Source organism: Chlamydotis macqueenii, chromosome 1 (genome assembly GCF_036417535.1).
Source record: "Chlamydotis macqueenii isolate bChlMac1 chromosome 1, bChlMac1.mat, whole genome shotgun sequence".
NCBI lineage: Eukaryota > Metazoa > Chordata > Aves > Otidiformes > Otididae > Chlamydotis > Chlamydotis macqueenii.
Genome location: NC_141556.1, coordinates 80,970,714 through 80,992,704, shown reverse-complemented (window position 1 = coordinate 80,992,704; position 21,991 = coordinate 80,970,714). Strand labels below are relative to the sequence as shown.

Here is a 21,991-nt window from a genome sequence, read left to right as displayed (position 1 = left end):
GTCTTATTCATGTGATGAGTTTACTTTTCTGAAACATACATATATTTAATTACAACTGGAATTGCTCATTTACAGTCTGAAGTATTGTTTCATTTGGTTAAAATGTTGCGTTCACATACATGTGAACCAAGTGGAGAGAGGTGAAGCCAGACAGTTTTCCTGATAATGAGTTTATTCACCCCTGTTTAAACACTAAACAATGATCATACATTGGATTCTGGTTTTGGTTTGTAGTTTATGTGCTCAAAGTGCTAGAATGTAATTGTGGTAAGGAATGTTACACCTCCGGGTCTTTGCAGGCCACCTTGGCCGTAGGCAAAGGGTGGAGATGGTCTGGCTTTTCTGCCACGTTTCTAGAGGCACAAAACCAGCAGTAGGAAGGTGCAACTCAAGGCTATGGAAAGAAAAGGATCACTCTGTGTGCACTCACACACGCAAGTGACTGATAATAGGGGAACAATATGGTTTCACTTGTGTTCAGGGAGAACAGGTAACTGCTTGCTGTCATACGTGAATTTGTTCTGAGTGTGAATGATAGAGGCCACCTTGTGTCAGCCTAAGGCTATGTCTACAGCATAGTGCAGCCCTGTGCTGCACAGCTGCACCAGCTCAGGTTCCAGGAAAAAAAAAGCAACTGAGTTTACACGGGTTTGCACTAAGGCTAACTGACTGCATAACTCAGCAAGGTGGCTCCCTATTACCTTTTTCCCCTGTTGTTTTTACTCACTGCAGTCCAACCTCCTTGTCCTGTCTTTTCCATTTCTCTGGAACATCCAGTGGCTTCTAGTCTTGGTGTTTTCAGCTGCTGTTGGCTGGGTAGCTGATTTTTTTACTTAAAAGCCAGAAGCTTTGAGGGAACCTGTGTGGGTAGCACTTGGACTGAGAAGTGAAGAAACAGAACAAATGGCTACACTGAGTCTGGTGAAAGAGGGACAGAAGACAACCTGGGACCAACAGACAAAATGCTCAATTGGATTGTCAAAAAAACTGAGACTGATGCCAGTCATGCTGAAACCGGAAGAAAAACAATGCAAGAGCAAGCTAAGTCAAGAACAACAAGAAGTAGACTTAAGCGGGAAAGACAAAGAAACAAGGACTAGTAGCCTTTGGAGATCAGAAGGCTGGATAGGCACAAGGAACTGTAACTGCGGGACAGCTGAAAATGGTCAAGAAGCTCAGAGAGAGCCATTGGGAGGAAGGAGGGACAGGAGATGACAGCTGGAAGCTAAGGGAAAGAGGGAGCATGGAATTCATGATGAGAGAAGGAACCTTTCACCCGTAGGCAACTGGTTTGAATCTCATCCAAGTCAATAATGAAGAAGAAGTAATGACTGTGAGGAGATACAAAAGGAGCTGTTGGTCTCAGTCCAGTTCTTAGTGAACAGATGTCAGCATCACCGCTGGAGTTAACACAGCTGGAAGGCTTGCTGGCAGCCAGTAGAGAAACCACAGGCTGGTTGAAAAGGGAGGCAAGTCTAAGGCAAGAGGGAGGCCCATGAGAGGGATTCTTAGAAATTGTGTTCTCAGGCCTGCCACTTTCTTGTCATGTAACACTGAAAGTTTAAGTGAGAGCTTGCAGCTGCTCCAGGTTACTTTTTGCAGGTTTTGCCACTTGTGAAATGAGTGTTAGACCTTGTTCTCTTTTAAAAGTTAGATCAATGTTTATATCTCATAACTTCCTGTGGGATGGGGTGAGCCGGTCTAACAGCCTATTGCTAACAGACCACCTCCAGTTCTGCTCCCCTTATCTGCCTTACCCGTTCAGTTTGCTACTGCCAGCTCTAGTTGTCCTTAGGTATCCTTGGATCACTGAGCCATTTCAATTTACTAAGCCAGCAGAAACCTAGCTGAGCAGGAAAAAGTGGATGTCTTCTGTCAGGTTAGTAATACACATCTAGCATCTCGAAGTACTGTCCGCTATTGTTCTCTTAGTATTCCTAGTGGATCATAATCACCTGTTAAATTTAACATGAAATTGTATGGTATAATTGCAAAGTAACACTGCAAATCATCTGGCAAGTACTGCAGACCACCTGGTTTGACTGCAAAACATTTCACAAATGCAGTTTGCCTAGTAACAAAGTCTGCTCTCCACGCTCCCTTATGATTTATGGGGAAACAACTCCTCCAAACGGTGACTCGACTCCGAGAGAATAATGCCTGTTGCTCTGACTCAGTCCTAGGGGATGCTGTCTGTCTCTCTGTTGACTGCATGGGAAAGATAAGGAGAATGTCCTCCCTAGAGTATAATTTCATAAGAGCTGGCATAATAGTTTACCAATATCAGGAAGGTAAGGTTCCCTCTCTTACTTTCTCTTCTGTCCTGGGCACGCATTTCTCCTGCATAATGTGTGCTGCTTCTGGCACTCACTGTAGCCCTCCTAACCTAAGTCAACTCACTGTAATGGAAGAAATCTAGCCCAGCAAGAAAGTGAGTAGCTTTTGATACCTTAAGGAGTTACAGCATGTCAGCAAATGGCCTGATGGTGCTACAACCAGTACTAACCTGTTGGCCAAGACTGGAATGGGATGAGGGAGACCTCTCCTTTTTGCCACCAGAGAACTGTGGCGTCAGCTTAGTTTCTTACAAAAACATGCCCTAAGTTTTAATTTTTTACCCCTCTCCTCCTTCTGAATGACTCCCACAGCTTCTTCATAGAGAGGCATGTATGCACACACACACACATATATGTTCCTGGCAGCTTGTTGAAAAGAACTCATCTAAGGAATTACTGTTGAGTAGTTTAAAAGTGCATGCTCCTTACAAAAATATGAACAATACGGGTAATGTTGCAAACTTAAAGCTTTGGAATGAAAGTACAGAAGATCAAGAACATGTTTGTAAAATAGGGGCTAGCCAGCTAAGGGTTTTTTCCTGTAATGTACTGAAAAGTCTGTGTCGCCATGAGTAATGGAAAAAAAAAAGAGAACTCTCAACTCTCTGAAAAGAGAGTTCAGATTATTGGGACAAATTAAAAATAGCAATTTTTCTTATTATCGTTTCTCTTCAAACTTTGCTTTCTCATTTTTTTTTTTTTCCACTTCCCTCAACTTCATGTAAGAAGTTGAGGGAAGTGTAGCTGTGTTCTGTTAATGCAATTGAAGAGGTTAAGAGCCACCATTCTGGCTGATATTCCATTTTTGTTTGGCATACAACTGCTGCTGATGTAAAGAACATTAGAAGGCAAAAATATAAGGGTCTAGTGGTTCCTTTTAATGGCTGTGGGGCACTCGCCTGCGTATCTTTTGTTTCTTTGAGTGTAGCAGCTCTCAGTTAGTGAAACTAAATATACATAGCAAATAAGTTAGCATAGTGTTCTGCTTCTGTTTTTATCTGTAAATGGAGCCTATAGCCCATTATTTATAACTGTTTATCTCAAAGGGACTGTCAAATTCTCATTTCTGCCCTTTCCATAATTATCTCTAGAATGCAAGCAGATATTTTGCTTTTTCCAATGATGTGATTGTAATATGACCAACACGAGCAGCAACTAAAGTTCAGGGTAATTATAAGCATATGACTGCTTTCGAGATTCTGGTTTTGACCTTGATGTCACAGCTTAGGTCTGGACATGATGTGCTTTCATAAGGGTAAGTTAGGGCTTTTTATTATTATTATTGTTGGGTTCAGGATGTTTCTTTCCGGCATAACAGTTACTTGTTTGGACATTGTATACATAAATTGAACTAACAAGTTTTCCAATTTATTACTACAGTAGCTACTTTTCATCTATATACTAACTACAGAGAAATACTAAGCTGGTGTATTTTCTGTGATGATAAACTTCAGGTACCAAAGGATGAGTAGTACTAAAGGAAAGAAACTCAAGAACTATTAATTTTATTAAAGTGGAATGCTTTTGTTACTGCTTAGAGTTGCCTGTTCAACTGGATGATATGGTGGAATGGCTTAAGTTGCTAATGGAAATGCACTAATATTAAATAGAATTATCTTTAGGATTTGGTGAAGTTCCAACATTGGGCTGTTCTAAAAATACATGGGGACAGTTACAAATTTTTAGCCTCTTTTCCTAAGGAAGTGAGGTTTATGCAACCACACTGTCTGAGTATGTCTGTCTGAAAGTGCCTTACCAAAAACTTTTGAGCCAGTTGGCAAGTTTCAGCTAATATTGACAGAGGATGAGACATATGAGAGATATTAAGTTTCTTCACATTTTGTTAAAATAAGCATTTTGGTAAAAGAGAGATAAATTAATAACCCCAAAGATGAAAACAATTCACTTGGAGCTCAATTTGATTGTCACCAAAGAGTCTTTTCAGGAGAGAGGTGTTACAAAAGTTCCTAAGGAAGAACTTTGATCTGAGTGTACTTCACTTTAGGCACAGAATAACCTAACCACAGGGCACAAAGCCACAGGCTACGTAAGTTTAATTTTCATTTTTGAAATTATTGATGACTTTTTCCATCATTTATGCAAGAAACTCAATCCATCTTATTCTAGAAGCTCAATTTTGTAACAGACTGTGCAATGAATATGCATTTATGTCCCCACAGGCTAATGTTGTTTCTATAGTGAAACCATTTGTCTCTACGGTGAAAACAAATACTGTAGTGTGGCATTGATACGGTGCTATTGATGGAATTTGGTTACGCTTTTGTGGAAAAACACTCTGTTCTTACAGAAACCAGCAAAATAAAAACATACTCCTTGATGTTAACATTACAATTGCTCATTAGCTCGTGGACTCCACATGGTATCAAATTCAAAAAGAAAAGTGTTTTAGATGTCTTCATGATAATCAAGCTGGCATTAACTTATTACTGGATGTATTTGCACAGCATCATTATATGCATTTATTCTTTCCCTTTTTTAATACTGAACCTAAGAAACCTTAATTAGTGTGAGTACTACAAAGAAGTTGGTGTTACTTTGTAAATGGTGGTAGTAATTTCCTGTCCCTGTGGAGATGTGTCATACATCACATGCGAAAACCTACTGATTTTTTTGTCTCACAGTCAAGGTCGATGACAGATGTATCAGAATGATGAACACTGATTATGAGGTCATGATGATCAACTGTTTCTGTCAATGTTTAAAGAACTAATTAGGTCTTTCCTAGAAGGTCTTAGTGATATAGAATCAAAATGGAAGCTTGATTCCTGTGCCCAGAGAAGGAGAGGACATCCAAATATTCTGGATATAAGACGTATGGAGATAAGAGCAAAAAAGACAAACATGGCAGCACAGATGTTAGTGGAAGATACAGGTACTCAGCTGAATTGGGGAGCTTAAACCCTAGGAATGGCAGGGCCCTGAAAAAAAGGTTTCTGTAAGATCAGTCCTTCTGGCAATTGTAATGGATGCATGAATGTGATTTGTCGGTTCTGGACTAGGGCCAGCTAAACTCAGAGAAAAGGCAAAAGCCAAACTTTAGTACTCTTTAAAAAGCAGCAAATATGTTAGGCTGTTAAATGCTTTGAAAATGTGAAGCGCTTATTACTAACAGGAGCTCTGGATTTTTAAAAAATTCTATACCTTTGGGCAATTGATTCAGAAAGTTGGTTTGAAGTGGGAAATCTTTGTGTGATGCATGCTCATGCTGTGATTTGAACAGCATTGGTATTAGCTATTGCTTCAAACTGGTTTGTGATAATTTATACATAGGCAGGCAAAACATCTCAAGAAAAATGCATAGTAGTGTGTTTGTAAATTACTTTTAAAATTTTCTAGGTGTTGTAGAAGTATTAGCTAGTTACTTCTGATTGGAGCCAGCTGGACAACTTTGTTACATGCAATTGGGCCATCAGGCATTTCTGAATGCAACCTAGAATAAGCTAAAGAAAAAATTGAAAACAGATATCTTCAGTATGCTCATGTTATAGGTGGAATTTTCCTTTGGTTGAAGGCTTCACATCCCTGAAGATATTTTATTCTAAGGCAAAACAGAAGGTCAGATATGCCTAAACTCCCTGCCATGCAGGCTGCCTGTTAGTGGAGTCCAAAGCTAGGCAAGCTTCCATTAAAACCTGTCTGGACTCCTTCTCCAGTTCTGCTGAAACCAACACATTCCCAGACTACTTTCTAATTTTAACATATTGGTATTTTCAACAGAAAAATTGTTCCTTTACCAAAATTTCTAACCAACTCTAATTTGTGTATGATCACGTATGTATAATCACAAGACCTTTTGACAAAACGTCAAGCCTCAGGATCCTGGAAACAGATCTGTGAGAGAACTGTGGGACATCAAAATTGCCTACAAAGGCACATGGACAAGCTTCTCTTTATGGCATAGTCAGAAACTCATCTGGTGCTTTCCATGTGTAAGCACCAGGAATGAGGTTTTATTCAGACTAACAGGAAATGTTTTATAGAAGCACATGGTATTCAACATAAGACAGTATAATCCCATTTAGAAGAAAGTGAAGTGCTTCATCCATTCAGGAATGGGAATATATTGCACTTTTATAGCATGAAAAAATGGAAATGCTGTCCTTAATCTTCCTGCCACAAAATAACTACTTAAAATAAAAAGCAGCCCATGCCTCTCAAGCCCCTCTAAGAACTTTCTGTTGGCTAAACTCATTTATTCTTCCTGACAACAAGCTGTCTTAAAGCTATCAGTCTCCACTGGACGACTGTGCACTCTGTCATCAAGAAAAAAGCCGAAGCTCCTGTGGGTGTAGTTGCACACAGATTTACTTGGACATATTACCCTCAATCCAATCTCTTTTTCTTGTAATTTAACTCCAGCTGAAGCAACTGGATTTCTTCTGTCCTAGTGTGTTAGTAAAACAGAACATTTTTTGCTGATGCAAAGAGTAGATAGGATAAAAAATTATCTAAGAAATTAAAAATAGGTTTTGGATATAATTTAAACTGGAGACATATAGGAGCCATTTCTAATTATCTAGCTGAAGGGCTTTCATGTAGTGAAATAAGTCACAGCAGCTCAGTTTTGAGGAAAGAGCACAGCAGGGGAAAGACATATGTGGTTGTGTTAAAAACCTCGGTGACCCATGGTCAAGACATCTACATACTATAGAACATAGGTTTCAGTACTTTTCTATAGTAATTTTTGTTGATTTTCTTTCACTATAGAGCTCATATTTTTCTAAAAATATTTTCTTCTCTCAAAACGCAACTTTGCAGAGTCAATTAAGTTTGGCAAGCCCAAAAGGCCACAAAGCTAGTATCTTGTGTTTGGTTGCCAAGGAGTCTATCTCTGTCTACCAGTTTATAAGTTTGTCCTCTCCTCACCCATCCCTTTTTTTGTTGTTCAAGAGATAACATTCCTACAAACATCTCATATATCAACACTTTGAGTACGCTTATCTGCAGTAGATAAACACAAAAAAAACCCCACATGCATAGACAGTCTTTGCTAGAAATGATATTATTTGATGCAAAACTTAAAAGGAGGGATGATTAATACTTCTCCTTTAAGAGCTTTCATTAGGCTTATCTTCCATGGAAAATGAGATTGTTACAGCACGACCTTGAAAGAGTTCACCCTTGATAAAGTACTTGACATCATTTTGCTCTCAGTGTTGTAGTTAAGCTACTAGTTCCAAGTGTTTGTAGGCTTCAGCAGAGCATACTCTTAGCCAATTATCTACTAAACAGAATTTGTCCCTGGCTACAATAACAACAGAAACATGTTTACAGTTGCACTATCTACTTTCCAAAATGAAGCAATGTTTAGGAATATCAGACACAGTGAGGAACTTATGTGTAACCTTTAACCCCAGTTGATCAACTATCCAATGCACCAGTACCGCCTGTTTAAATTTGTTAACACATGGAACAGATTTAAGGATGATAGTTTAAAAACATTGATGAAAAAGCAGTTGTATTTTGTTGTATGCTGAATGTGGCTTATGGAACTTAGAAGACATCAAGAAATACTAAAATTTAGTGTACATTGGCAAGACCTCTCTTGGGAAGTCACAGCACCTCCACCTTCTGTGGTGCAAACTGCATTAAGTAAGAATCCAAAACTAAATGAGAAATTTTCAAATAATCCTCTTTCCTCTGATAAGTAAAACTTTTTTTTTCTTTTTAAAGAGAGAGTGAGGAAAAGTCTGAAAATAAGTAATTTGGGGTAAGTTTCTGTCTTCAGAAAGGCAAAAAATTGAAGTAAAAGAAAGCCAGGTGTTTTGAGAGGAAATACTTCTCTATTTTTAGCATCTATATGGTAGAAAAGAAAAACAGTATTTGCTGAAGTAATAGCTCAAACTATGGCTGGACATAGTGGGAAATCACAGAAAGATTCAAGTACTACAAAATACCAGAAAGCTGCACCTCAGTTCTTTCAGGATAAGAAAGAGTATATCAGCTCTACCGGTTTGTAATTATTTGTGCCTCCTCCTTATCAGCTCCTTCCCCTTAGGAACTGAACAGCCGCCAACAAGTGAGATTGTTCTCTGTTGATGTAAATAACTACTTGCAAGTAAGTAAACAATCACAACCTATTTTCACTCCCTTGCAGCACAGAGAACTGCCCATTGCAGGAGAGAGTATGGATAGCAGGGAACAAGAGACAGCCAAACTGGCAGCTAGTGGGGAAAGGGAAATTGCCACATGACAAGCTTTAAGTACTTTCACGCCAAGCCAACAAAATTAAAGTCACAACCATCCACTTATCCTTCCTATAAGTATCCCAGAAATCTAATCAGAAATATTTAGGGAGACCCAAGAACCTGGTGGTCACTTGTTGACAAGTTAACAGTGGTAGACTTTGCCATTGCATTTTGAGGAGCAGCTTATTTCTCAAACCAAAGCATGAAGTGAGTAAGAAACCAGTGGTATTTAGTGGTAAGTCTTGCTAAGGGTTTGTATGTGGTACCACATATTGAACTGTTGTCCTGCTCTTTATAGAAATCTGGTGCTCACCCAAGGTTTTTTTCTCCAGTATGTTTAAAAAGGTTGTTGGTCAGAGCTGTGTTTAGCATCCTAGAGGCTGTTAGGAGCAATCCACAAGAAGGTTTCCTGATCGGCTAAGAAGCAACAGAGTTGTATCTTGTTGGATTCTACAGATCAGTTGGCAATTAATTAAGACATTTATCTTTAAGGTTAGACTTCTGAAAACTAACCTGTATTCTGGTGCCTGGCTCAACGACAGAGATAGTAACCTTAAAAAAATATGAAGGTAATATGCGCTGACTGCTGATTTGAAGATATCAGAGGGAGAAGGAAATGCTGTTCCATTGTATTTGAGAAAAAGGTGCAAAAGGATTGTTTCTACTGGAATGGATTTCCTTGGGTGGCAGGGAGGACTTGGCCTTTGTTTCTGCTACTTGTCTCCAGCACTTTTGTCCTTACACAGATAACATTTAGTCACCCAGATCAACCCCATGGCTTCTTTCCAACAGCCTGTGGTGTGCACTGAGAGTATAAACAGCTCCACTGCTATGGCAGGGGCATCACCAGCAATGGCTAAAACCCGTCTCTGGGACTGCTATGTAAACCAGGAGTCCTGAATGGACCCCCCCTCAAGGGTTTCCTTTCCTCCCTCCTCCTTCAGCAAACACATATCCGGTGAGATGGGAGAGCAGTCTCAGCTTCTTCACACTGAGGTTGTGTGCGCCCATGAATGGCTACCTGTGTTAAGTGAAAGGGAAGTTATATACTGCAAGATTGCTGCCTGGAACAGTACCGTTTTGGTTTTTGTATATGTTTTTATACCTACCTTAAAATGCTCCAGTTGCTTTCGCCATCTTCAGTCTGTCTGACTCTGCCTGATAGTACCATAAACTGTCCTTTACCTGTTTCAAGTTCAATGTCTAAACACTTCAAGTAAAGAATGGGAAGATCTACTTTCATGTTGGTTGTGAGGAGTAGTAATTAGGTACTTGCCATTCCCACTCACTTCAGCAGGATTTTCTGTTGTCACGGAGATGACAGGCTGCAGCAGCCCGCTGCACCCCAAGATTATTAGAGCATCTCAAGTCTAGCTTCTCTGTTTGGGATTACTTGGAAAAAAGGAAGAACAGCTGTGCTTGAAATGTAAAGCATCTCTCGTGGGGGAGGATTCCAGCATTTTGGAGAGCTGTGATCAAAAAGGAGCTCCTAGTATTGAGAAGGCCTTGGTTTGAGGCATCTCTTGCACTCAGAGGAACTGAGTCTTCTGGCGCTGAAAACTGCATGGTGTAAGACTGTCACAGCACTTGGAGGAAGCTGGTAGAAAATTATCACATTAAGTGCATGCCTGAGCAGTAGAACTGAGAGTCTTGGTTTGTTCACTGCTTTCAGCTGATAGATAGTACTGGAAAGACAGAGCTTTTTGCTGAGATTATACACACTAGAAAAAATATTTGTTTCTGTATTCTAGATCTTCTATGTAATAACTAATGCTGTATATGCTTGTTGAACAATTTTTTGGATGTTATTCATGCAAAGAATGAAATACAGATAATCTTGTGTAGTATTTCCCAGTGATAATTGAAATGTAATGGACAGTAAAATACAGTTTTTGTCGATGCGGAGTGGTTTGTTCCACATACAGAGGACTGTGGATCACAGCTGCAAAAATGGCGCTGTTGCTGAAGCTATTCATTTCCATACAGTTAGGCATTATTGTTGTATGGTTCTGTGGGATAGTACAGGGAGTATAGAGTGCAAGCAATGTGCTGCTCAGGTGATGGTAGGGAGGGTACAGAGCAGGATGCAGCTGCAAGCAAGTAGCAGCAGGAGATGTAGAGGGAGGTGCTAGGTGTAAAGAGAAACTTGAGAGAAGAAATGCTGTTTTGTTTAACATCTGATGAAATTTCACAACTATTGGATGGTAAATTTCCTGAGCTTCTCCCTAAGGGCATGTTTCTCCAGGACATGGCAGCATACATGCAGTAACTTTAAACTAGCTAGACCAGATACTGCTACCACAGCAGACAAGAAAGCACACCTAGCATTTTAGGCAGCTAACCTGTGCTGAGATAGTCTGCCATCAGCAGTTCCCAGGCTAGCCAGTTCAAAGCTAGCTCTGATGTCCCTGTTTCAGCTCCAGTAACATCTGTGTAGACATGCCCTGAGGTGAATGTGGGAAGTGATCGTGCACGTTGCCGGGGCACTGAGTGCACCAAAAGACTGACCAGGGCAAATAGAGTGTGTTGATGCTCTCAGAGCCCTGAGAACAATCGTCTTCCTATCAAAGTGTGTCCCTGCATCTTGCAGAGGTCTGGTTTTGGAGGAGGACTTGTAAAAAGCCCTTGTTTTATCTTCATGCATGTTGTCCACCAGTTCCCAGGAATGTTAATCTGGCCCATAGCTCTGCCAGTTGATGAGGTACTGAAGCTTTCCACAAAGTAGTCAAGTAATCAAAATCTTCTTCACATGATACTCTGGATGCCCTCATATCATGACTGCATGTGGGGAGTGGATTGCTAGTGGAAAGTGGGTGATGAGGCATTAGCAGGAAAACCTAATGTACTGGGTTGACCTTCATAGATCTCGGCAGTTTTTCCTCATCATAATGAATGAACTGTGATCTGAATAGTCCCCTGCTGCCTTATTCAATCTAAGTCTGACTCTTAATTTCTTAAGAATTGTAAGTCAGTCTTGATTTATAACGTATTTGTCTCACACTCCACAAAATATTCTCATTTTGAATGACTAATCACGTTAGAAGTCATTCAGTATTGACAAAACTGGGTTAGATCATGGGATTTGTGCTTTCTCTCACTAATACATCAGGAAGCAAAATGATCTTTAGCACTCTATCTGTTGGTCATATGTCCCCTAATTCCACTGAAGAGGAAGATGTGCTGCAGTCACTCAGTTAGGGTTTTTTGCATGTGAAGGGAAATACATTCCTGCTGTGGGCTACAGTCTATTTTAGAAATCTCTTAATCCAGTGGTAGCTAAAGAAGCAGTACTTTTGTGAAGGCTTCCATAAAATTGCTACATAATTTTGTTAACTTTTTTATTTGTAAGGCTTTCCCCTACTGTGTGTGCATGGTGGTTTCTTCTTTTTTTTTTTTTCCAGTATTTGAATGGGTTGCATATACTCCTCAGATGGTTTTTTTTAGAATACTAAATCCTTAGGTACTAGCACAGCTGGTATACTCAACAATTAGAACAGCTGTTCGGCAAGAAAAACCCTAGACTAACCTACATTATGGTAAAATCACAGCTGTGAAAAGTGATTTCTAGGTTATTGTCTCTAACAGTACAGATTCTACCAGGCAGCCTAGCAAGAGGCTCCTCGTTAATCCATGAGACATTTTGGAAATAGGAGGACACAATCAAGCCCAGATCATGCTTTCACTTTTGTAGCATTTTATTGTTATTCACTTAGGAAAACTCAGTTCCCCTTTGGTGTAATAAATAGCAGCTGCAGTCTAAAACAGCACATGAGCATTCGGTGAGCAATTTCCTATCTTACTGAAAGGCTTCAGTATAGGGCAGTGAATTTAAAAACAATTCTGCAGAAGTGCTCGTTTCAGTGCAATATGAAAGCTTCACATGAAAGCAATAACACAATATTACAGGGCAGAAAGGGGATCAGTAGGAATAGTTAGTCCTCCTCTGCCTGGTGAGGAACGGTTGGATGCTGTCAGGGCTCTGCAGGGGCTGGCAGCTCCTCGGGGCTTGGGAAGCATCGGGGGCTCCCCGAGGCCAGGAGGAGAGGACCTTGCAGCCAGAGGCCATCACATTGCTCCAGCCAAAGAGCAGGGCAAGCCAGGGGACACCCAGGGCAGCCCCAGTCCCAGGCATCAGGTCTCTCCCAGGGGACTGTGACAGGCTGAGATCAGCACCCACAGGGCCCTAACAATTGTCTGGGTTACTAGCCAGTTTAATGTCCATTAACACTTTTTTTGTCGCAATATAAATTGCCTAGCTGGAAAGTAAATATGGGCTTCCCATCAGAAAAAAGGGAAAAATCACAGAGATTGTTTTAGGACTTAGAATGCAGGACACTTGTGGTTGCATCTTTCAGCCAAGGCTCAATAAGAAGAGAACTTTGTTTTTATAAAACACAACTTTCTCTGGTGAAAAACTCCTTGCAAGAATGCTGCCACTGCAGTTTACTGCTGAGCTGTACAACTGATACCTGCCCTCCCCTCCTACAGCATGTCTCTAATTCCATACGAATTATTGTATAGTGTTCTTTTCTAAACCTATTGTCTCTGTGCTAGAGCTTTGCTGTGATTAGAGGCTACTGGAGTAGCATCTTTACTCCCACTTCATAGCATGCTGGTTGATTAGATGAACTGCATTTGAACTGAGCCTGCATTCTCTTTGGTTTGGTTTTGTTCTTGTTGCTGTTCTTGCTATTGGTAATTCTGGGGAACTTAATGCCCTTACTCACTCATTAGTCTGTGGTTGTCTTTGACTTTGTCCTCACTGCAACTTATTCTGTGCTCACCTTCGGCAAGCTGCCCTTATGCTTATGGTTCACTTGCTTTTGCCACTGCTTAGCATGAGTTTTTACCACTTAGACAAAGAAAACACTCATTTCCACATCATGATGTTAGTTGCTAAATTCTCCTTGTGCTTTCTGGCATTCAGGCTGAATATCAGGCTGTCTGAGGTTACTTAACTGTTTCTGTGCCAAGCTTGTAATTCTTCCAGGTTCCAATAAACAGGCTGTAATAATTTCTCATTTTTTGAAATCAAGGTCAAGAGTCTCAAGCCCATCTGTCCCTACTTTAGCTGTCTTGGAATAACACAGTATGGTAGTCTAGTACTGCTTAGAGCTGATACCATCCTTGCTTGCCTTGCTCTGAATGCCAGTCTCAAATGTGTCTTTGCTGATAGCTTTAAGTTTCATATGCTTTGTAGGTATCATTCTGTTGTGTCATGCAGTTGACAGAAGTGACAAACATGGCCACTAGATGTGGCACTTCAGTGCTTGAAGTTGTTAATAGTGTAGTCTACAAAGAAAAAACTTTCTGCTTAACATTACCAGGAGGGTTTTACATTATGATTTGGATTTGGGAAATGAGATGATTGAAGCTGGAATACATCCAGGTGCTCTGAAGCTAGTCCTTGCCCTCTTGCAAAAAGCAAGTCATGATCTTTTATGACCAAAAGTGATCAGCAGTGACTCCAGACTTCAAATAATACATTTGATATGAGGACATGATATGTTATCTGTAGAAAGTCCAGCCTATCCTGTGCTAGCAAAATGATGCCTTTGTTATTCACTGCGAAGGAGTGACGCATACTGGCCAGAATATAAAGTGCCATAAATTAAGTGAATTTAAGGGGTCCTTTGGATGGTTTTAGTGTGTTTTAGAAATGGAACAAGAGAGAGGGAATCCCAACAAATAAATACAAGAGGGAAGCAACAATTAGCTGGAAGTTACAAAACTTGTAGGCTGTATTAGCAGCCTTTGAACAGTTCTGAGTCCCTTAGTAAATAAGTGGCACCAGCTGTCCTCCTTTGTACAACCTTATGCACATACATCTTGGCATTGCGCATCACCTCTTTCTTGATTTATTTTTGTAAATCTCTTTTTGTAAACCTCTTTTGCTAGAGGTTTACAAATTTGATTACTTTTTCTGAGGCCTAGTAGGAGATGTGATTGAAGATGTAGTAATAGTATCTGCAGGATATGTAAGAATATCCAGTTCCTCTGGATATTCCACTTAGAGTGGAAAAGAAGAAAAGGTGTAAAGTGCATTGTCATTCTCAGTACCTTGATAGACAACACTTAGAATGTGAATTGTCCCTCACTTTTTATTTATTACTAGAGAGGGCAGTAAAAGAAGACAAAGGGATTTTGAAAATGGGTGACTGAAGTGGCAGGCAGGGATCTGGAAGAAATTAAGGGGAAGCTTTCCATACCTTTATACATATATTTTGCCTAGAAATAAGATATGTAACAATGTAGGAGTGGAGCAGCAGTCTCATAAGAAAGATGACTAGTTCCAAGAAGTGCTTCATAAATTTATACTTGAGTTGTTTGATGTGATTATCTGGTATTTCAGGGGCCAGCCAAGTTCCTGTGTTCCTGTGATTGTTGACTGGAGGATGGTCTGAGCTTCAAGAAATATGAGTTCTGTATGCTTTTAACACTGTCAAATGGACAATTCTGTTCACTTCTTTGTGCCTTTCTCCATTTACCCATCACTGTGATTACTAATTGGATAAGCTTATTTGGATAAAGAAACTGCCTGATGGAGCACAGCACCTAACAGAGTGGGGTACCCAGTGCCTGTGAGGGTTTCCGTGTAATAATGTATTCCTCTCATACTAATTGTAAGAAAAAAAGGAGAATGTTATAATTCTGGTTCCCTTACTTTTATATCTGCATTTTCTTTACATAGAAAGCACCCCTACAGTGTTAAGGAAAGGCTAAAGATCTGCATATTCCCATGCCTAGACTCTTCTAGTTTTGGACGCTAGGAATGCATTTGTGCTGTAAACTCCTCCTTATCATCTTGCTGGTTTCCATTTGACAAAGGCTGGTTTGTGTTTCAGTGTCTCTTGTTCTCAACCCTTTGCTCTGGTTTTCTTTTTTTTTTTTTGGAGTATCACTCTCCAGGAAGGGCCTAGAGGAGGAAAGTGGAACTTTTGCCCCCTCTGCTGGCTGTCTCATCTTTGGTCAGTGTCGTGCCTCATTAAAGCAATGTATCGGTTTTATTATGACTTGAACAGATCTCTCTACCCCTGTAACATATCACCATTTTCAAAGAGAGAAACATCTGGGGCTGGAAGTAAAACTGCTGAGTAGTATTGCTCGGCAACCTGTGTATGTTGAAGTGAAAGGAGTAGCAGGACTGGGTGATGGGCTGTGTAACTAGTAAATCATGAGAACGTGGCTAGGATCTGTCCTGCGCTAAAGGCACTGATAGCCCTGACTAAGATGTGTTATGTGGATATCTTTTCCCTTTCAGCCTTATTTTTTCAAAAGACATTTCAAGCCCAAGTATTTGCTATTAATGAAGAATTAGAAATCATTAAGATGCCCACCATGAATATATTTTTCTTTGTTAACACCATCAAAGTGGCAAAACAGCTTCCTGAATATGAGCGACTCAGAGAAATCAGATTTTAATTTTCAGTAAGCATGATGGACATGTTTCCCCATTGGCTCCTTCTCTCCTGTACTCCTGGGAGCACAGGTTTGGCTTGTTCTCTTACACAGGCCTGCTGAATCTTAGGCCTTTACCAGCTGGCTCTCAGCTAAGACAAGGCCAGTGCAGGGCATACTCAGGAACAGAGTTCAAGAGAAACTCATGTGGCTGGGCATCAGGAGAGGTTTACTGAAGGCATCCAGAATATTGTTGCCCTTTCAGGGGTTAGGTAGGAACCTCAAAAAGTTTGTTTCTTTAGGTGTCTTAGTCTCCCTTGAGCAGTTTTCAGAAAAAAAAAATACTGAACTGTTTCAAATTTCCCTTTGGAAATCAATGCAGTGTATTTATTTATTTATTTATAAATTCTGCCAATAGATCAAGATGTCAGAGCCTTGGGATAAAACCAACAGCCCTGATCTGTATGCTTAGGTAAGAACAGGTTTTACAATCTGAAGCCGCCTCCTTACAACTAGGTTCCTAAAATAATTCCTCTGTGTTTGGCCCAGTATTTCTACTTGGTGCTAATGACTAGCTCCTGCTACTCCTGCTTAGGAGCTAGAGCATGTGCTAGGGCTTAATACCCTTCTGAGACTGAGAAGATCCATACCTGTGTCTTCCATCTCCCAGGACAACACCCAAACGATCTGGCTAGGAGCCTGGAGTCACAGGCCAAACAGTTTCGAGCCAGGGAATTCTGAGGGATTTATTGCCAAACAACAGAAACTTCTGATCACTGATGTGGTTATTGAAAAAAAGAGACCACCACAAACAATCAAACACATTAAACTCCTGTTTATCTTCCTGCATCTCTAGTTCTCAATTTTCTGTACATTCAGCACAGGTTTCACCCAGTCCATCAAAACTATTCCATAAAGATGGCAGGCACTGTGGGAGATTGAGGTCGTATGTGTGACCATTTCTTCCTGTGACTCTACATAACAATCTTCTGCTGCTCTTTCCTATGGCTTTGTCAGAGTGCAGCAAGGTCAGGGCTATTCCATGAGAGTGCGAACCAGGAGCAGAGGCTGAGCTCACCGTAAGCAGGGACAGTGTCCTCACCCACAGGTCACCCAAGTCTTGTCCACAGCACCCAAGTAGAGTGGGCAGAGCAAAGTGCTAATAATAGGGTCCATTGGCAGCTTCAGAAAAGTTGATGAGTCAGGGCTACAGACAGAACTGGAGACAAACTACCTCCAGCTTAGGTCCAAGGCCCATCCAGGAGACAAGATCAGAGACAGAGCTGAGCCCAGGCACACTCACCACATAGTTCAGGCTGGATCTGGGGCTTAAACATAGCTCCTGGGGTCCTGGGCAAGGGGTCATGGGTGGAGGCCCCAGGTGAGGCTGGTGAAGGATATTAAGGCCTTTTGGTGCCCTCAGGGCCCTGACAGGGTTGTCCATAGGCTGCAGTCCCTTTGTGGATGTATCTGCTCCAGCATGGTTTGCCAATGGATCACAGTCCCTTGAGGGGTGTATGTAGCCCTTTTGACATGGACTACCTCCCCTCCAGGAGCATGCCTCCAGCCATGAGTGGCTGCCCACGTCTTCCTTAAATATGCTTGAGTAAGGGTGCCGTGAACTCCACTGACTGGCTGAAGTTTTAGTGTGTAATAGTAAAGTAATGGAACATGATTTTTTTTTTTTCCCAGTGTTGTTTATATCCTTTTCTGAGCCAGCTGGAACTGACTGTGTTGGGCACAGCACAGTTCATGGCCTTCTCCCAGTGCTTGAACTTTGACACTAACGCCCATTAGCTGGGCAAGTAGCGTGCTGTCCTGCTGGTGAAACAGTGCCACTGTGCAGCTATTGATTGGGATCTGATGGGCTGTAGGCTCTCAAGAAGGAGAGTAAACTCCATAACTCAAAGATGGGAGCTTTTCTGGGGGAAAAAAAAGTCCAGCATCCAGAATCTTGTCAGCATTTTGGGCCACTCAGGCATTGTATGTAGTGCTCTGTCTTCAGGTGCATGTGTGTGTCAGAGAGGAATGCAGGTCTGAATCTCAGTTTTCAACTCCAGATGCCTCAGTTCTGGCCATGTGTGGTAACCATTGGCAAGTGTATGAAAGGAGGCCAACACTATCTCAGCTCTGTTTGTGAACTCAGGCAGATCTTGCTACTTTTTTTTTCTTAGCACAGGTTGTTTTAGTGTAGATGACAATGGAGTCAGAGGACAGCTGAGAGTTTGAGCACTCTCAATCAGTAGCAGAAGTGCAGTCACCCAGGGAATTTGTATCCACCTGTGTCATAGTTTAGCCCTGATCCGGACCAGACTATGCAGTCTCTCTCTCACTCCCCCCACCCTCCGAGAGAACAGGGAGAGAGAATATAAGAAAAAAGGCTCGAGGTTTGATATAAGGACGGGGAGAAATCCTTACTGTTATGAGCAAAACAGACTTGACTTGGAGAAAACTATTAATTTATTACTAAAACCAAAGCAGGATAATGAGACAGAGAACAAGACAACCTCCCCCCATCCCTCCCTCTTCCTGGGCTTAACATTATCTCTACCACCTTCCCTCCTGAGCGGCACAGGGGGGAAGAGGGAATGGGGGTCACGGTCAGTTCATCACGTGTTGTTTCACGCCACTGCTTCATCATCAGGGGAAGAACTCCTCACATTCCTCCCCTGCTCCATCATGGGGTCACTCCCACGGGCTGCAGTCCTTCAAACTGCTCTGGTGTGGGTCTTTTCTTCCATGGGGTGCAGTCCCTCCAGAACAGCTGCCCCAGTGGGCCCTCCATGGACCACAGCCTCCTTCAGGCATCTGCCTGCCCTGACATGGGTTGTCCACGGGCTGCAGGTGGATCTCTGCTCCTCCGTGGACCTCCATGGGCTACAGGGGGACAGCCTGCTTCACCATGGGCTGCACCACAGGCTGCAGGGGAATTCTGGCCAGGAGCCGCATTACTCCTCCCGTTCCTTCTTCACTGACCTTGGCATCTACAGCCATTCCTCTCACAAGAAAAATTCTTCACAACAGGCAGGCAGACGCCTCTCAGATTCTCTTCACATCTCATCTCCTCTCCACTTCTTGCAGCCAGGCCGGGCAGAGTTGGGCCCAGACGGCCACCCGGCGGGAGGCCAGAGGGTGAGGCCTGCAAGGCCCACGAGGCCTGCGCCACCCGCTCTCTGCCCCAACTCAGCTGCTTCACATCTTTTCTACTTTTTTTTTTCCTATTTTCCCCTTCTTAAATACGTTATCGCAGAGCTGTTATCAGGGAACATTCTGCTACCAATTGGCTTGGCCCTGGCCAGCAGCGGGTCCGCCCTAGGCCCGGCCGAGTCCACTAAACAAAGGGGAGCAACTTCTAGCAGTTTCCTACAGAAGCTACCACCTTAGCCCCCCCCTCACTAACAAAACCAGAACAACCTGAAATGCTGATACATGAGTTATAATTACATTACAAACAAGCCAAACTTATTTGAATATTTCTGTACTCATCAGATTACACCATTTAAGTGCAAGAATGCACAACAGCACATATGGAATGGAGCAGTTATATTGACGTGCGGAAAACGGACTCCACAATCTGTAAGATTGTAAAGTAGGTATGTTTATTCGGTGCCGGGCAGCATGGGGGGTAGTCCTGCCAAAGCCATGCGCGCCTGACGCAGCACCTCACTTTGAATTTATGCAGCCAGGTGTTACATATACATGAAGTTCCGTAATTCACCTATACATATGCATGATCTATCCTCGCTTCGTATTAAAATTAGTCCCAAGGGGTCATTTTCATAAACTTGCGCAGTGCCTCCTGGTGGTGGTCGTTGGGGGCGGGGGGGTTGGGGGGTCGTGGGGATGAAGATGAGCTGCTCCTCTTTGTCACCGCTAGTAACCCTTTGTTTTCGCACAGACTTGGTTATACTTTGGTTCTTGTCCAACCCGCAGGGTCAGTTCTGGCTGGTTCATACAGAAGGCCCCTCAGCTCTTATCAAGAATTGTCCTTGGGAGGGATACAAAACTTCTCGCTTTAGATATTCTACACAATGGCTAGTTAGTAAAGCATGAAGCACCATCTGTCTTAGTATGCACAGCTGCAATTGATTAATGCTTATACCTACTTAGGAGTTTTCTTTTAGCCCCTTCTCTCAATATGACCAGCTATCAGATACTGTCCTGCAGCCTTCGGCTTCAAAGGAACTAGAAATACTGCACTGTCCATGGGTGCTGCTGAAAAAAACCTTGATTAAGTTGATTAAGAACTTGGATAATCCATGTTAAAGGTCAGTCTTCATAGTGCAGATCAGGATAGGTGGCCCCTTAGCCACCAGTGAGGCACCTCTGGGAAAACACATTTGGGAAAGGCCGAAACCACAGCATAGGCTGTGAGGCAAGAGGGGAAAAATAAAGTTTGAGAAACAGCCCTATGAGCACTGAGGTGGGAGGAGCAGGAGGAGGGGGAGGAGGTGCTCCAGGTGCCAGAGCAGAGGTTCCCCTGCAGCCCCTGGAGAAACTGTGCTGGAGCAGGTTTATCCTGAAGGGCCCACAATGGAGCAGGAGAACAGTGTGAGGAGGAGGAAGGAGGGGCAGAGATAAAATGTTATGACTGTCCACAACCCCCCATTCCCATCCCTGTGAGTTGCTTGGGCCGCGTGTGAGGGAGAAAGGTAGAGGAGCTGGGAATGAAGGAGCGGAATTGAGCCTAGGAAGGAAGGGGAGGGGGAGATGTTTTACTTTTCTTTGTTTCTCAGTATCCAAATCTATTTTAACTGCCAATAATTTAAGTTAATTTTCCCCTAGTTGAATTTGTTTTGCCCATGACAATAGTTAGTAAGGGATCTCCCTGTCTTTATCTAGACCCACAAGCCTTTTCATCTTATTTTCTCCCCTTGAACTGTCAAGGAGGGGGAGTGAGAGAGCAGCTGGGTGGACATCTGGCAGCCAGCCAGGGTCAACCCACCACAATTCTATAGTCTATATCTTATGTATATCTATTTGTCTATATAGAAACCTATGTATATATAAAAAAGTGTTAATATATTTTTATATGACCACTTCCTGGTCCAAAGGAAATGAGCAGCCAGTCAGAGGGTGATCTGAGATCGTGTGGGTATGATGTTTTCAAAAAAATTGCAACCATCCAGTCACAGAGAAGTATGAAAACATGTAGGATATGACATAAAGAATGTGTATCTATGTGTATATCGTAGGCAGGAGTTTACTGCTCTGGGGCAAGTGGGACACATGGGGGGCAGCAGGGGCAGCGCTTTCCCTGCCATTAGGTTGGTGGCAGCTGTCCTTGCTCATGCTGGGTCAGGGTTGTCATCATCCTGCTTTTGCCCTTTGCCAAGCTCCCTCTGGTCTGTCAGCTCTGTGTTATAACCTGGGGCCCCATCTGTGGGCACCACCACAAGTGCAGTCTGGCAAAATGGAACCATCCCTGCCTGGATGGATGCTGGCAGGGCTACAGGGAATTCATACCAAGATATGAGCAGTCTTCATCTGATGTGGGTTTGGGCCTGCCCCATACTATGTACAGGACTTGACATTTGTTCATGTTGAGTTTTATGATATTTCTGTAGGCTTGTTCCTTAGCCGGTCCAGGCACCTCTAACCAGTGGCTCTGCCCTCAGGTTTATTGACTGAACCCCTGGTTTGCTGTCATGTGTGGACTTGTTGAGGTGCATTTCATCTCCTCTTCTGGAACACTGATAAAGATGTTGACCAGGGGAAGTCCCTGGCTAGACTTTTAAGAAAGCTGTCTTGTCACTGGTATCTAGGATGAATATGAATTTTTCCCCTCCCTGATAAGCTCTTGCTCCTATATTTTTCATGTAAAAGCTACCAGAAACACACTAAGTGTAGTTAGTGTGTTTACTTCTGTTTGCTGAAGTCTCATAATTTTAGTAGTACAGCCACCAGGGCTGTTAGTCTGTCATTTGCTTTGAAGTTCTTGAACCAGTCTTGTCAGTAGTGTTTATCTTCTTCAGAAAGGTTTCTCTTTGGAAAAATATCTCATCACATGCAGGACTGTTAAGATTTTAATTGCTGGTTTGGGAGTTT

General features: G+C 42.2%; 1 protein-coding gene across 3 annotated transcripts in view; it reads left to right on the top strand.

Moving 5' to 3' along the window:
• The window catches only part of LOC104486043 (potassium voltage-gated channel subfamily KQT member 1), a 517,969-nt gene that overhangs the window by 4,764 nt on the left and 491,214 nt on the right, over positions 1-21,991 (top strand). The gene's annotated exons all lie outside the window — the stretch shown is intronic.